Source organism: Petaurus breviceps, unplaced genomic scaffold, assembly GCF_028583685.1.
Source record: "Petaurus breviceps papuanus isolate PSGF00001 unplaced genomic scaffold, PetGlider_PUasm1.0 38, whole genome shotgun sequence".
Classification (NCBI taxonomy): Eukaryota; Metazoa; Chordata; class Mammalia; order Diprotodontia; family Petauridae; genus Petaurus; species Petaurus breviceps.
The window spans coordinates 35,684,397-35,702,288 of record NW_027186304.1 but is presented as its reverse complement, the minus strand read 5'-3'; the positions used below and the strand labels follow the sequence as shown (position 1 = coordinate 35,702,288).

Sequence of the window (17,892 nt, the reverse complement as noted above, 5' to 3'; positions counted from 1 at the left end):
AAGAATAGGAAAAAAAAATTGTAGTACATCCAAGTGGCAGTAAGAGATTGAAAGAAAAATTCCTTTCACAATAATTCTAGAACGTGGGAGTTTACCTGCCAAGACACACACACACACACACACACACACACACACACATACACACTATATGACTTCAACTACAAAACACTTTACAGAAATAAAAACTGAGCTAAGTAAATGGAGAAATGTTAATTTTATTAAATTTCAAATAGAAACATCCCTAAAGCCATATACTGGCTTAGAAAACCAGAAATTACCATTATCTATGTTGCACTGTATTTTTCTTCAAGATTTCCTAATTATATTTTAATATGGTTTATACCCTGCCTACAACCTACCAGTATTACATCTCTGATCAAAATACCTTTGTACTGATGAAAAAAAAAATGAGAGATTCAATCACCGGAAGAGATTAGGTAAACAATATACAGAAGCAAACTAACACAGTAGCACAGTAGTCAGGGATCCCAGTTACTGGGCTGACCAACTCAGTATTTGACAAAAACTACTTTGAAAACTGAAAAGAAGTCTGGTAAAAAAGTAGTCATAGAGCAACATTTTGCATGGTATACCACATTTAACTCCAAATGGATACATGACATACATATAGTGATATCACAAACAAATCTGAGGAGCAAGAAAGAAATTACCTTTCAGATTTCTGGGTAAGGGAAAAGTTCACAACCAAACATTAGACAGAAAGAACTACAGAAGATAAAAATGGACAATTTTCATTACATAAAATAAAAAAAGCTTTCTCACAAATAAAACCAATGCAATAAAAATTAGAAGGGAAGCTGTTACCTAGGGGGGAAATCTTAGCAAATTTCTCTGATTAAGAACTCAACAGAAAAATGGTCAACAGATATCAACAGGCAGTTTTGAAATGAAGAAATCCAAGTTAGTAATAAGTATATTAAAAAAAATCTCCAAATCAGGGGAGCCAGGTGGCGCAGTGAGTAAGAGCACCGGCCCTGGCGTCAGGAGACCCGGGATCAGTTCCAGCCTCAGATACTTGGCACCCACACAAAATAACTGGCCGTGTAACCTTGAGCAAGTTACTTAACCCCAATTGCTTAAAAAAAAAAAATCTCCAAATCATTAGTAATTAAAGTTGACGAAGTTGCTGGCAAAAAGGGAAAATGAGAAATGTTCCTGGAAAGGCTTGGAAAAAGAGAGGTAGGGGGGCACAGACAAGATGGCTGATTAAAAGCAGGAACTAACTTGAGTTCTTCCCCAATTACCTCCAACACCTCTAAAAAATGACTCTAAACAAATTTTAAAGCTACAGAATCCACAAAATGACAGAGGAAACTACATGTCCAGCCGAAGTCAGCCTGGCAAGCTGAAATGAAGAGTCTATCACACAGGGCTGGGAGCAGAGCACAGTCCCATGTGGGACACACTGGCAAGCAGACCTCAAGGGACTGACTCACTGGCAGCTGTGGCGGTTTCCAGACTTCTCAACCCATAAACACACTGAAAAGAAAGTAAAATGTCAGTGGGGAAACTTTGCTGGACCTGGGTGAGAGAAGACCATGGTCTGGCCCCTGCCTCCAGGTGGCAGAGGTGGCAGTGACTGCAACAGTGGAGGGTTCTAGGCCCACAGATAGTGGGGGGAGGGGGGGAGGTGAGAGGGACCAAGCAGTTGACCAGAGGGCAATTTCAGGAATCTCTTTGCATACGCTGAGGCAGGATTCTCTTTAACTGCCCTGCTTGGATTTGGGTCACAGTCGTGGGTGGGGTGAGGAGGAGCACTGATGTGGCAGAGCTTGTTGAGGCTGTGGAGAGGCAGTCCTCCTCACAGTTCTGAGGTGATGAGGTAGTGTCTAGAAGTAGCTCTGACAACAGTTGCACAAAACCCCAGAAATATGGGACACGGCATCCTCCACTCTGGAAGCAGAGTTCTACTGTGGCAAAGAGCTCAAAAATCGAGTAATTGGCTGGCAAGATCAGCAGAGGAAGAGAAATCAGACTATAGAATTATTCTTTGACGACAAACAAGATCAAAACATAGAACCAGAAGAAGACAACAGAGTCAAAACTTCTGCATCAAAAGCCTCCAAGAAAAATATGAATTGGTCGCAGGCCAGGGAGGAGTTCAAGAAGGATTTTGAAAATCAAGAGAAGTGGAGGAAAAATTGGGAAGAGAAATGAGAATGATGCAAGAAAATCATGAAAAACAAGTCAGCAGTTTGCTAAAGGAGATCCAAAAAAATTCTGAACAAAATAACACGTTAAAAAATAGACTAACTCAAATGGCAAAAGAGGTCCAAAAAGACAATGGGGAGAATACCTTAAAAAACAGAATTGGCCAAATGGAAAAGGAAGTTCAAAAACTCACTGAAGAAAATCAAAACCAGACTGGAGCAAGTGGAAGCTCATGACTCTATGAGAAATCAAGATATTATAAGACAGATCTAAACAAATGAAAAAAATAGAAGGCAATGTGAAATATCTCACTGGAAAAGACTACTGACCTGGAAAGTAGATCCAGGAGAGACATTATTAAAATTATTGGGCTACCTGAAAGCCATGATCAAAAAAAGAGCCTACACATCATCTTTCAAGAAATTCTCAAGGAAAACTGCCCTGATATTCTAGAACCAGAGGGCAAAATAGAAATTGAAAGAATTCACCAATCATCTCTTGAAAAAGAACCCAAAAAGAAAACTCCTAGGAATATTATAGTCAAACTCCAGAGTTCCCAGATTAAGGAGAAAAATATCACAAGCAGTCAGGAAGAAACAACTTTGAGTATTGTGGAAACACAATCAGGATAACATAAGATCTAGCAGCTTCTACATTATGGAATCAAAGAAGTTGAAATATGATATTCCAGAGGTCAAAGGAGCTCAGATTAAAACCAAGAATGAATCCTTCAGTGTAACAGAGGACTTTCAAGCATTCTTTTTTTGGTTTGTTTTTTGGAGGGCAATTAGGGTTAAGTGACTTGCCCAAAGTCACATGGCTAGTAAGTGTGTCAAGTGTCTGAGGCCAGATTTGAACTCAGGTCCTCCTGACTCCAGGGCAGTGCTCTATTCACTTTGCCACCTAGCTGCCCCAACTTTCAAGCATTCTTGATGAAAAGCCCAGAGCTGAACAGAAAATCTGACTTTCAAATACAAAAAGCAAGAGAAGCATGAAAAGGCAAATAGAAAAAAGAAATCATAAAAAACTTATTAAAGTTGAACTGTTTACATTTCTACATGGAAAGATGATATTTGTAACTCATGAGACTTTTCTCAGTATTAGGATAGCTGAAGGGAATATATATATATACACACACACATATATGTATGTATAGATTGGTGTGTGTGTGTATACATAGAGGACACAGGATGAGTTGAATATGAAGGGATGATATCTAAAAAATAAAATTAAGAGGTGGGAGAGGAATATATTGGGAGGAGAAAGGGAAACATAGAATAGGGTAAATTATCTCACATAAAAGAGGCAAGAGAAACCTATTACAATGGAGGGAAGAGCAGGGAGGTGAAAGGGAATGAGTCAATCTTACTCTTATTAGATATGGCTTACGGAGGGAATAACTCAATTGGGTATCTTACCTTACAGGAAAATAGGGGAAAAGGGGATAAGAGAGGGGGATAATAGAAGGGAGGAGAGATTGGGGGAGGAGGTAGTCAGAAGCAAACAATTTTGAAAAAAGACAGGGTCAGGAGTGGCTAGGTGGCACAGTAAACTGAGCACCAGCGCTGGAGTCAGGAGGACTTGAGTTCAAATTTGACTTCAGACACTTAACACTTACTAGCCGTGTGACCTTGGGCAAGTCACTTAACCCCAAATGCCCCTCCAAAAAGTTTTTTTTTATTAAAAAAAAGGGACAGAGTCAAAGGAGAAAATAGAATAAATGGGGGGGAAGGCAGATAGAATGGGGGGAAATATAGTCTTTCACAATATGACTACTATGGAAATGCTTTGCATAACCACATATGTATACCTATATTGAATTGCTTATCTTTCCTGTGGGGGTGGGTGAGAAGGGAAGAAGAAAGAGAATCTGAAACTCAAAGTTTTAAAAACAAATGGTAAAAAATTGTTGTTACATGCAACCAGGAAATAAGATATATAGGCAATGGGGTATAGAAATTCATCTTGCCCTGTAGGGCAGACTGGGGAAAGGGATAATCAGTGTGCTTGCTATATTGGGGTGGGAGGTAGGGGAGAGAGAGGGAGAAAATCTGGAATTCAAAACTTTGTGGAAATGAATGCTGAAAACTAAAAATAAATAAATTGTGGAGAAAAAAAAATCTTTTTTTTTTTAAAAAGATGTAATGTATTACTGGTAGACCTATTAATCAATTTAGCCATTCTAAAAAGCAATTTTAACTTGCTCCACCTCTGCCTTACCCAATCACTAAACTATGCATAATACCCTTCAATCTAATGATACTATGGAGGCCTATACCACAAAAGAGATCAGAGAAAGAAGAAAAGGATCCATGAGAAGTGAGGCACAGATACAGTGAGAAGAACCAAAGAATAACATTATAACAAAAGTATAACAAAACAAAGTATAACATTATAAAGAAAAATAACTGTGAAATATATATGAGAGCTCTGATCAATGCAATGACTAACCACTATTGCAGAGGAGTGATGATGAAGCATGATACTTGTTTTGATCAACTCAAGAATAAAAGTAATACTTGTTTTTATATACAGCCGAAGCAGGAATTTGTTTTGTTTGATTATGCAATGTTTCAATGGGCTTTATTATTTTTATGGGGGGAAGAAGGGGTGACAGAAAGAGGAGAAAGAAAAGAGGGGAAGGAGAAGAGAGGGAAGTTATTTAGGCTTTTTTTATTTTATTCACAAAAGAGAATAGAAAAAATACCAGAAAGAAATGACAAGGAGGACAGCTTTGAAAGCCACAGGTTAATTTATAATAGTTTAAAAAAGAAAGCAAAATATAATAGAGATCTACAGTTTTTTGTGTTTAATATAAAAATAAATATGTCTTTTTAAAAGTACAAACATTTGTATGTCTTTTTTTGGTTTTTTTTGCTTTTTGGAGGGGGAAAGGTAGAGTAATTGGAGTTAAGTGACTTGCCCAAGGTCACATGGCTAGTTTTTGTGTTAAGTGTCTGAGGTCGGATTTGAACTCAGGTCCTCTTGACTCCAGGGCCAGCGCTCTATCACTGTGCCACCTAGCTACCCCTGTATGCCTTTTTCTCAAAACAACTCCTTATCTGTGTTACCCAAATAGGCACCATTGCTTCAGACTGGGTCAGTTATGAAGTGTTATACACCAATTTAAAAAAGATCCACTGCTCTGCAATCTCTTCTGTCACACTCATCTTACCTCTCATAACAGAAAAAGCACTAGACTTGGCCCTAGACATAGGAGTAGAATACAAGCCTTTAATTTCTACCTCTGCCACTTATTGTGTCTCCTTAGAAAGATGGGGTGATGTCTCTATGCCTCAGTTTTTTCAATTTTTTCTTGTCATTTTTCAGTTGTGTCTGACACTACATAACCCAATTTGGGGATTTCTTGGTAAAGATACTAGAGAGGTTTGTCATTTTCTTCTCTAGCTCATTTTATAGATGAGGAAGCTGAGGCAAACAGGGTTAAGTGACTTGCCCAGGGTCACACAGCTAGTAAAGTACCTGAGATCTGATTTGAATTCAGGAAGATTAATCTTCATTCCAAGCCCATTTCTCTATGCACTGTGCTGACTAGCTTACTCATATATAAATTACCTCAAATCATCACAGAACATTACATAAGTTGAAAAACTTTGTAGAGTCGTTACATTTACAAGTGTAAAGTAGTAGAATTACTATCATGCCAAAACTTGGAAACCTTTAAACTTGGTCTTAATGATAATTAAGTCTCTATCTGTACTGAGCATGAAAACTAAAATTTAAGTGACCTGATGATAGCAGCTGTGCCATTATTAAGCATCAAATCCTAAATTGCCTGTACCTGCCTCTCAGCTTGCCAGTTAACAGATGAAAAGCATAAGAAAGTAAAACTCAAAAATCATTTATTCAAAAACTTTCATCCAAAAGTGTTTTCCACAAATCGCTATTTAAGTATTTTGGTCTCCACATTGTTTATTCTTCTAGTTCAAACTGAAAGGATGATAAAATGCCCAAGCTTCCTTTAAAAACAGCTATTAAAAAAAAAAACACAAAAACAACTGGTAAAATCTTCCATAATTCATGGTTTCAAAGAATACTTCAGGAAAGCAATATATATATACATAATCACATTCAAAAGCAATTTAGTTCCCACAGCTCAAAAGCCAACAAAGCTACTCAACAGCTGTGAAACTAATGAAAGAGTAAACAAAGCAAGCCATTCAGTTACTATAATCAACACTACAGAATATAAAACAAGAATACAATTAATTTTCTGTAAAAGAAAATCTATTTGATGGCATCATAAAAGACAATATTAGGGAAAGGATGGTTTAAATATTTTCACTTTTTTCCCCCTTTATCCCTTATCACATTCATCCATTTAATTCCCATTTACTGTCATTCAGTCCCACTCTGATCCTCTATGACTGTGCAAGAATCATTTGTTACAAATTTTACATTTCATACTAATTGACTGCATCCCTTCCCTCTGACCAAATTTATAAGCTCTCCTCATTTCCAAAGCTTCCTATAAATGCTACAATCCCTGGAGGATCTTTGCGCTCTTTCTTTTTGTTCAGTTTTATGACCACATCTGCCATCTACTTTTCATTGATAAATGAACCACCTATGACAACAGCTTCTCACTCATTCTATTACTACTCAAATCACCATCTGTCCTATGTCTTTGATGTTATCCTACGTTAAATAATTTAAAGAATCTATATAACTGAAGGTTTCAGTGAAAATTTCACCACAGATTAGTAATAGTGAGATAGTAAGTTGACAGAGAGTAACTTAAAATGGACCAAAAGGATGGAGATGGCAACTTTTATAGAGAAAAAAAAAAAACTTTTAAAAAGTAGATCTCAGATGGTTGGGAAGAGTCAGATTTCAGCCTCTATGAACCATAGAACTGTATAAAATTTTTATCTAACCCTTCAGTGATTTCCATGTATGTCACCACCTCAAAAGTTATTAATTTAACTTTGACAATTAATCCTAGGTAAAGATTTAAATAGCTAAAAGGACTTATTTTGGTAATCCTCCTTACCCAAGGTGTTTGGGTTTTTTTTTTTTAATTCTGTGTGCACTACTGTATTTTTAAGATGGTTTCAAAGTTAATTAAATTTTTTAGTAAGGGCAAGGCCTTTGTAACCTGCCAGCTGGTTAATACATTCCACATTCATTACTCTTAAGACTTACAAAAAATATGGTGAACATCAAGACTTTTCCTTAGCTCAAATCAAATATGGTTGCCAATTATGTGTTAGGAATTTCATGCTAATTATTCTGGATCCTCTCAAATCTACACATTTATAAATTGTGTCAAAAATCAAATTCTCCATACCAAAAGGAGATGTGAGATTTTTTTTTTAAAGAACATTTCAGAGGAGAGAAGTAGAGATAAAATAAACATTCTTTTGAGATAATATTAATGCTCCAGACTTTTAAAATAGCTTCAAACTGCCTATCTTTACAGTACTCTGCCTCACCCCTAAATCTCTTCTTCATTTATACCTAGATTTACAGTAGTCACCCTGCTCCCTTATTCCATTACCCTTTTTCTGGTTTCACTTCCTTCACTTTGCAATCTTATTTTTACAGTTAATAAGTTCATCTATACACTGTTCTCTCTCCTCATATCTCTTGCACCTTCCCCACACTGATCCTACACCCTTTTTTCCCCACTGCTGTTTGACATCTCAATCAAGAGTCAGACTAATCACTTTCACTCTCAGCTGCTGAATGCTGCTAGAGAAAGCTACACAATCCATGCCCACGTGTGTCCACTACAGATGTATTACATAATTTTTATGTAATTTTTATATGGGTTCTCACTGGTATAAGGCAATCCACTTGTTCAATCAAGTTGACACTCTTGCCCTCCTCAAGGCAGCTACTACAAATATTCCTTTCTATCTCAAAAATATACTCAACAACTGCCCTCCATCTTTCTTGGCTTCATTCAAGACTCCTCAAATTCCACTTTCTGCAGAAGTTTCCAGGTACACCCCCTACATACACACACTTCCAGTGCTTTTTCTTTGAGATTATCCACCATTTACATTGTATTTCACTTGTATGTACAAATCTGACTGCATATATCATGTCTCTCAGGAGAATGTGAGCTCCTTGTAGGCAGGGACAATGTTTTGGTTACCTATCTGAACTCCCTACTTTGTGTTTCTCCTCTTCAAATCCATTTTCGACAGAGATAAAAAAAAAAAATCTCTTTCAAAAACAAAGGTCTGACCATGTCACTCCCTGCTCAAGACGCTTTCAAGGCAATATAAAGACATATTCCTCACAACTTAGTATTTAAAGCTCTTCTAAGTCTGAGGCTCCAACTTTCTAATCTTGTTTCACACCCTTCATGCACCCTATGTTCAGCTAAACTGCCCTCTCCAGTATTCCCAAATCTGGCATTTCTTCTCCCACCTATGTAACTCTGCACAAATGTCAACAGGCCTGGAATGTATTCCATTCACCTCTTATAAATTTTAGCTTCTTTAAAAAGGTCCAGCTCAGGTGACACATCCAAAGAGAAGCCCTTCCTGACTGACCTAGTTGTTAGCGCTCTTTTCCTCCCAAAAAATTTATCCTGTATATACTAAAACAGTAGAATGTTGTCTTCTCCAGGTAAAGACTATTCATCTTTCATATCCATAAATCTGAAGCATCTGAAGACTTGCTCATAGCGATGGAGACCAAATCTGTGATTTTATCAGTAAAGGGAAACCTCAGGGGAGGAAACTCTCCAAAACTCTCTTAAAAGAGTTTCTTAGAACACCAAAGGTTAAATGAATCACAAATGATGTCTATGTGTCAGAGGTGGGATTTGAACCAGGTCCTCTTGGCTTCAAGGTCATTTCTCTATCCACTGCACCACACTGCCTTGCACATAGTAGATGATCAATAAAGGCTTGCTGAATTGAGTTCTTATTTTTAAAATGTGACAATGTTGGTACCTTACAAAAATATAGATATCCTTCAATTATGATAATTTTAGAGTTTCATATGAAGTGTCAAAACAAAATTTATTGATTAAAAAGGAAAACTATGTCTGCATAATTATTTTTATTTGTATCATTATTACTACATCCCAAAACAACTTGATAATCCATCAACAAGAATTTATTAACTACTTACTGTGTACTAGGCAGTGGTGCTAGAAATCCAAAGAAAAAGCAAAAACAGACCCTACTCTTGAAAAGTTGAGATTCTAATGGATGAGATGACAGGTACATAAAATATATGAAATACACACAGTAGGTATAAGGTAACCATGGAGGGAAAAGCACTAGCAGCCAAAGAAATCTGGAAAGGTATCCTACAAAAGGTGGCAATTGAACTGAGTCTTGAAGGAAGCCAGGGATTCTAGGAGATAGAAGTTAGGAGGGAGAACATGAGGGGAGTGCCAGTACAAAGGCACAGAGAAAAGAGATGAAAGGAAAATAGAGTATCATGTAGCAAGCACAGTAAGTAGGCCACTATGGCCGGACCATCAAGTATATGGAGGAGAATAATATGTTAGAAGACTGTAAAGATGGGGCCAACTTGTGAAGATCTTTATGAGTCAAACAGAAGTTATATTTGATCCTAAAGGTAAGAGATCCCAAAATCTTACATAAACTGATGCAAAGTGAAATGAACAGAACCAGAAGAACATTTTATACAGTAACCTGCAATACTATATGATGACTGGGGCAGCTAGATGGCGCAGTAAGTAAAGTGCTGGCCCTGGAGTCAGGAGGTCCTGAGTTCGGTTCTGGCCTCAAGACACTTAACACCCACACAAAAAAACAAGCCGTGTAACCTTGGGCAAGTTACTTAACCCCAACTGCCCTCCAAAAAGGCAAAAAAAAAAAAACTATATGATGATTAACTATGAATAACTTAGCTTTTCTCAGCAATACAGTGATCCAAGACAATTCTGAAGGACTTAGGATGAAAAATGATATCCATCTTCAGAGAAAGAATTGAATGCTGATCAAAGAAAATTTTTTCTTTATTTTTCCTTGTATGTTTGGGGGGGTTTTATGTACTTTCTTTTACAATGTGACTAACATGGAAATGTGTTTTGCATGGCTACATTTGTATAATCTATATCAAATTGGTTACCTTCTCAATGTATGGAGGCGAGGGAGGGAAGGAGGGAGGGAGGGAGGAAGGAAGGAAGGAAGGAAGGAAGGAAGGAAGGAAGGAAGGAAGGAAGGAAGGAAGGAAGGAAGGAAGGAAGGAAGGAAGGGAGGGAGGAAGGGAGGAAGGAAGGAAGGAAGGAAGGAAGGAAGGAAGGAAGGAAGGAAGGAAGGAAGGAAGGAAGGAAGGAAGGAAGGAAGGGAGAGTATTTGGAACTCAAAAATTTTGTAAAACAAATGTTCAAAATTGTTTTTACATGTAAGTGGGGAAAAAATAAAATAATATATATTTTTTTTAAAAAGGGAAGGGCTCCCAAAATGGAATTGAGAAGACAAGCGTTCAAATTCACCAACATCTTTCATTTACTCCTATATTTCCACCTTCATCTAAGTCCTACTCCAAGACATGGAAGATTTATAATGATATGGCCAGAAGAAACCACACAGATGAAATCAAGGATTACTGAAATATTATGATGACTACACTTTAGTAATGGGCCACCCAAAAAAATCCTCACAGCACTTGCCTATGGGTCTGGAACAATCATTTGTTAAAATAGTTGATAAATTATTTTAGTCAGTCACCATGATATTAGTAAAAGAAAATTTTTTTTGAATCATAGATCTGACTCACTTCTGAAATCACCTATGCTATTTGATTTGTAAATAAAGGCCAGAGAGGTTGTGACTTGCCTAAAGTCTCACAGTCAGCCTACATCTAGAACACTGTATCTTGACTCCAGGGCTAACATTCTTTGTGCTACAAGTTATCGGCACGCGTGCATGTGCATGTCTGCATTTTAAACCTTTAGAGATCTAGTATAACTTTCTATCCCAAGAGGCTTCCTTTCTTATTTCTCTCTCCCACTGGCACCAGTCTAATCTTATAAGCTCAAGGCACTCTGACAACTTTCCATAATTCCCCTGGCAAGATTACTAGCAAACTTTCCTATAGATGAAGGGAAAACAAAATAAGGTAACGCTTACAACAGCAAAGTTAACACTGGCTAAGGATGATTTATTTATTTTAATCTTGTCTACAAAGGCAGACTGATCGACCCTCCCACTCTGTGAAAACAATCTGTAGTTCAGCTACTTCCCTCACCAGTTTTTACACCTGTTAAAAAAAAATACTATATATCAATTACCAGCAGAGAGAATATGATTCCTGTTTGGGGCTAAATATAATAAAGAGAAAAAGAAAAAAAAGGGAGAGAAAAGCGATTTTCTCACAGTATCACTGTCTGTATCTGGAAAGAGACACTCTCAACAAATGTTTTATTTTTTTGTCTTTATTAATTTGTTTCCCTACTTTTAGTTTACAAGATTCAGTTCCACAATCCCTTAAGTTTCAAGTTTTCCCCACTTCCTCTCCCTCTCCCCACCATGGTGGCATGCAATCAAGTATTTTTTGGTAGATTGATTAGTACTGCACTAAATATGTAACTAAATTTAGATAAAATTGACATTTTTATTATATTAGCTCGACCCAGCCACGAGCAATTGATGTTTTTCCAATTAGTTAGATCTGACTTTATCTGTATGAAAAGTGTTTTGTAGTTGTATTCATATAGGTCCTGGGTTTGTTTTGGCAGGTAGATTCCCAAATATTTTATAATGTCTATCGTAACTTTAAATGAGATTTTTCTATCTCTTGCTGTTGGATTTCATTAGAAACATATAGGAATGCCAAGGATTTATGTGGGTTTATTTTATATGCTGCAACTTTGCCAAATTTATTTATTGTCTCAAGTAGTTTTTTTACTTAATTCTCTAGGATTCTCTAAGCATTTCATCATATCATCTGCAAAAAGTGATAGAGAAGAAAAAGGAATTAAGCTAACTGCTACTACTAACATTTCTAGTACCAGACTGAATAAGAGGGGTGATAGTAGACATCCTTGTTTCACCCCTGATCTTACTGGAAATGCTTCTAGTTTATCCCATTACATATTGTAGGATGATGGTTTTTAATCCATTCTGCTATCTGCCTCCATTTTATGGGAGAGTTCATCCCATTCACATTCACAGTTATAATTACTCTTTGTGTCTTTCCCTCCATCCTATTCCCTCCCGTTTTTGTTTCTTCCTTCTCCCTTCCCCTCCTTAAGAGTTTTCCTTTTGACCACCTCCTCCCTCAGTATTCCCTCCCCCCTCTTTACCTACCCTTTCCCCTTCATGCTATTTCCCTCCCTTCTAACCACCCCTCTCCTTTTTATCTGTCCCTTTACCCTTCCTACTGCCTGTAGGGCACAATGGATTTTTATACTTAATGAAGCACATTATTTCCTCCTTGAACCCAAACCAATGAGAGTAAATTTCATACAGTGCTCTTCTCCCTCCCTCCTTTCCCTCTATTATAATGAGTTTTTGTGTCTTTTCACATTAGAATCCTAAATTTAACTGATTATGTTGATCCCTCTCTGAACCAGAACCAATGAGAATAAAGTTCATATGATGGTCATCTCCCTTCCTTCTTCCCTCTGCTATAATATGTTTTTATGCCTCTTTGTGTGGCATAGTTTACGTTTTTTTGCCTCATCCTTTCCTTTTCTTCCATTACAATCCCTTTGTACCCCTTAATAAGGTTTTTTATCATCAGGTTAGATCATTTATACCCACACCCTCTATGTATATCCCCTTTAAATGTTGAGATAATTATAGAAATATCAATATTGACAAGTATCAGCTTCTCATATAGGGATGTAAACAGTTTGCTCTTATTGAATCCCAGGGTTATGTGTGTGCATGCACAAGTGTGCATGTATGTGTACGTGTGTGTGAGTGTGTGTGTGTTTTCCTTGTTTACCTTTTTGTCTTTCTTGAGTCTTGTAATTAGAGATCAAATTTTCCATTGAGCTCTGGCTTTTTCATCAGGAAAGTCTGGAAGTCCCTTATTTCATTAAATGACCAACTCCTTGCCTGAAAGATTATGCTCAGTTTTTCCAGATAGTTGATCCTTGGTTGCAGTCCTAGCTCTTTTGCCTTACGAAATATCAAATTCCAATCCCTCCAATCTTTTAATGTAGAAGCTACTAGGTCCTGTGTAATCCTGGCTGTAGTTTCACAATATCTGAATTGTTTCTTTTTGGTCACTTGTAATATTTTTTCCTTGACCTTGTAATTCTGGAATTTGGCTACTATATTTCTTGGAGTTTTCAATTTGGGATCTCTTTCAGGAGGAGTCTGGTGAATACTTTCAATAACTATTTTACCCTCTGATTCTAGGGCCTCGGGACAGTCTTCCTTGACAGTCTCTTGGAGGACGTTGTCCAGGCTGCTTTTTTCATCATGGTTTTCCGGTAGACCAGTAATTCTTAGGTTATCTCTCCTGTATCTGTTCTCTAGGTTAGTTGTTTTTACAGTGAGATATTTTACACTTTCTTCTAATTTTTCAATCTTTATGTTCTGTTTGACTAACTCTTGATGCATCATAGAGTCCCTAGTCTCAATCTGACTGATTCTAATTTTTAGTGAATTATTTTCCGAGGTTAGTTTTTAAGGCTCCTTTTCCATATGTTCAGTTTTCATTTTTAGGGAGGTATTTTCTCCAATTAGATTTTGTACCTCCCTCCCAGTTCACCAATTTTACTTTTTAAGGATCTGTTTTCTTCGGTGAGATTTTTTTCCAATTTGGTCACTGTAGATTTAAATTTATCTTCTACCTCTCTAATTTGGCTTTTTAAATCTTTCTTGAGCTCCGCCAAGAATGCTTTTTGGGCTTGAGACCAGTTCATATTTCCTTCTGTGGTTTCAGGTGTGAGTATAGAGCCCATGTTGTCCTCTGAATCTGGCTGTTCTTGCTCACTATAATAGGATCACATCGATCTCGATTTCACAGATTCCTTCTTGCCCACTGTGATTGCCTATGTCCTGAATTTTTAGAGCGGCTATCTGCTTCTGGGGTACAGATGTACCATGCTCCTCAGGCTGGGAGGTAAGGGTTTGGTTGTTGACTTTGTGTGCTGTAGCCTCTGGGTGTCTAGACTGAGCCCAAGGCCAGGACTCTCAGAGTAACCTGTGGGGGAGGGGTGGTCTGGCCACTTCAGGTTTTCACCTCTGTGCCCCTGGGCTGGCTGCTGTTGGTGTCTGTAGATTCCCCAGGTGCTGCTAAGGCACACCTGGGCTTGTGTTGTTAGCCCTTGCTGGCTCTACCCCCTGGGTTTGCTGGGTTTTGGGAGTTCCTGTAGGTCAGCTGAGGTGGGGCTTGTTGGGACACCTCCTACTCTTCACTTCAGACTCCATAAAGCTTCAGTTACACCCTTCTTCTAGGTCTCCCAAGCCTGAGGCTATTTCCACTAATTCAGGATTTTAATCTGGGTGGGACATTTATCTCTGGGTTTTCTGGGTCAGGGAGGAAAATTAGAGCAGCTAGGGTTTACTCCACTATCTTAGCTCCTGGAAAATCAGGTAGGTGATTTTTAAACATCTAGGCTGTGGGCTGGTAGCCCCAGGATGAGCTGCTGTCTCTGCTGAAGGCCCTGTGCTTTCTCTTACCCAGTTCTGACTGATCCTCTGTACTGTGGTGAGCCTACTGCAAATTGTCCTTGGGGTGAGTGAGTCTGCTGGCTGGGGCTCCTTCTCACTCTGCTGTAGTTTGCTCTCAGGTTCACACTGGTGCAGACCCCGCATGCTCTGTGCACCCCCTGCCTAGACATACATGGGCACTTTCCTGGGCTGGGAATCTGCCATGCTCCATCTCCCAATGGGTTCTGTTACTCTAAAATCCATTCAGATTCACTTTTTAAAGTTTATCGACAGAATTCATAAAGGAGCTTAGAAAAGTTCCTGCTTCCTTTCAGCCCTCTGGGCTCTGCCCCCTCAATCTCTCAACAAATGTTTTATGCAAAAGCCAGGTAAACTTGACCAAATGCAAAAAGGCATAACTATCAATAAATAATCTGAAAAGTGATGTTTATTTCTATGGAGAAGGGAAGGGAATAAGCATTTATACAGTACCTACAATATGTCAGACACTAAGTGTCTGTTACTATATAGAGTATTGTTTCTATAGAGTAACAATAATAATAATTTATTAAAATAATAAATTTTTAAAACTATATTCATTAAGGAAACATAAACCCTTTAGGACAAACATCAATCTCATTTCCTTTTAAGTAAATAAAAAGAAACTTATTTTATTTTTTTGGTTTTTGGAGGGCAGTTGGGGTTAAGTGAAGAAATTATTTTAATTTCAGAGATCATAGACTTCAAGTTGGATGGGAACTTAGAGGTTCTCTCTCTAGTCCATCCCTCTTATTTAACAAATAAAGAAACTGAGACTTAGGATGTGACTTGCCTAGGATCACAAAGCAACATATCAGAAGCAGGATTTGAATATTTTCTATACATACACAAATACATACATATACACATATATATGAGCCTGAAGACTGATTAATTACTATCTTTATTTTTTAGCATTTCCAAATTGCTGCAAATCAAAAGGATCCCTTTTAAACATTAGAAAAATCTTAACAGCTTATTTCCTTTCTTCTAAAAGACAAAACTTACTAATCAAAAACAAAAGCAAAGACAAAAATAACAAACACTATCTGAAGAAAATAAGTATTATACTTAATTACCTGTATGGGGATTTTTCAGAAGAAAAAAATTAGACTTTATGTGCTCAGGGAATGACAACTAATTTCAATGCCAGCCAAAGCAAAACATTTAGGAAGCAAATCTGTTTTAAAAAATCATAATGTATTCCAAAGACAAATAATTTTAAAGTTATCTTTGTTCATTATCTTACATCATTCATATGACAGATAATATATTTTTAAACTGCAACTCCTGGGAATTAAGTTGGTACTTTGGAACACACAACGAAATTTTCTCATAATCATGATGTATGACTAGATTCTCAGACTTGAAGGCTGCTTATTTAGCCCATAATATGAAATTCAGCTTAATGAGTGGAGAATGAAGATCGGTTCAGTTTTACTAAGAAATAGAATACTTGAATATAAGTCACAGCTAGAACTATATACATAATGACTACAACTACGTAAATAAAGACAACATCAATAATTAAACTCAGTTAAACACATTGAAATGGAAATTCAAAGAGGCTCCTAAAAGTATAGTCATGTTATTCCTCATTTTCATTTTGAGATATAAAAATATGGCAGTAGACAGAAGTTCTACTTTGAGAAGAGAGTTGCAAAAATCATTAACTTTTCTCTGACTAATATAAGATGACACTGATTAAGGAAAGGTAGGATTTCTGTAATTACACAAGCAAGAAACTGTCTGACAGCTAAGTAAGGCGGGCATTACCAAGCATAAGTAGTTCAGTCAGGGGTAAAAGAAGCAGAGCTTTCAGCAGAAGGGCTTAACACACACAGGAGGAACACTGAGATAAAAGGTTGTCAAATAGAAACAGAATTTCTGAGATAAGCAGATAGAGACTTCAAACTTAATTTGCACAGTATATATTTTCTGAAGTGTTACACAGCCATCTCTAATACCATATACCAAGAGGAGATCAAAATGGGCACATGATTTAGAAATAAAGGTGATATCATAAGCAAATATTACAGGAGCATGGAGTATCTTACGTTCAAAAACATAATGTAAATTAAAATTTAATTTAAAATTTGCAAGTGCAAATTAGAAAAACTCTGAAGTATCACCCCATACCTATCAGACTGGCTAATATGACAGAAAAAGTAAATGACAAATGTTGGAGGGGATATGAGAAAACTGGGACACTAATGTACTGTTAATGGAGTTGTGAACTAATCCAGCCATTCTGGAACATGATTTGGAACTCTGCACAAAGAACTATCAAACTGTGCATACCCTTTGACCCAAGCTATACAACTACTAAGTCTGTATCCCAAAGAGATCCAATAAAATGGGGGAATCTATATGTACAAAAATGTTTATAGCAGCTCTTTTTGTGGTGGCAATGAATTGGAAATTAAGGGGATGCCCATCAATTGGAAAATGGCAAGACAAGTTGTGGTATATGACTGTGATGGAATACTGTTGTGCTATAAGCAATGTCAAGCAGCAGTCTTTCATAAAAGAGTTATATGAACTGATGTAAAGTGAAGTGAACAGAACCAGGAAAACATTATACATAGTAACAGAAATATTATGATAATTAACTGTTAATAACATACATTCTCAGCAATACAATGATCCATTTCTGAAGGATTTATGATGAAAAATGCTCTCTACCTCCAGAGAAAGAAGTGAATGAAGCATACTTTTTATTTAATTTCCTTTATTTTACTTGGGTTTTTTTTTGGGGGGGAGAGGTTGGTCTGTATTTTCTTTCACAACATGGCTAATATTGAAATGTTTCACATGACTGCACAAGCATAGTGTATATCATAATTGTTTACCTTCTGAAGAAGGGGGAGATGAGAAAGAGAATTTGGAACTCAAATTTTTTTTTAAAAATGAACGTTAGAAACTGTTTTTACGTGCAATTGGAAAAAATAAAATATAAATTTTTTAAATTAAATTAAAATCTTAAAAAAATAAATAAAAGTGTCATACAGCTGAAGTAAGCAACACAGACTGACAATGGTAGAGGAATCACTCACTCACACACTCACACACACACACACACACACACACACACACACACACACACACACAC

The 17,892-nt window shown here is 37.0% G+C and overlaps 1 protein-coding gene across 2 annotated transcripts in view; it reads right to left on the bottom strand.

Moving 5' to 3' along the window:
• The window catches only part of MIB1 (MIB E3 ubiquitin protein ligase 1), a 173,627-nt gene that overhangs the window by 132,584 nt on the left and 23,151 nt on the right, over positions 1-17,892 (bottom strand). The window lies entirely within an intron of this gene.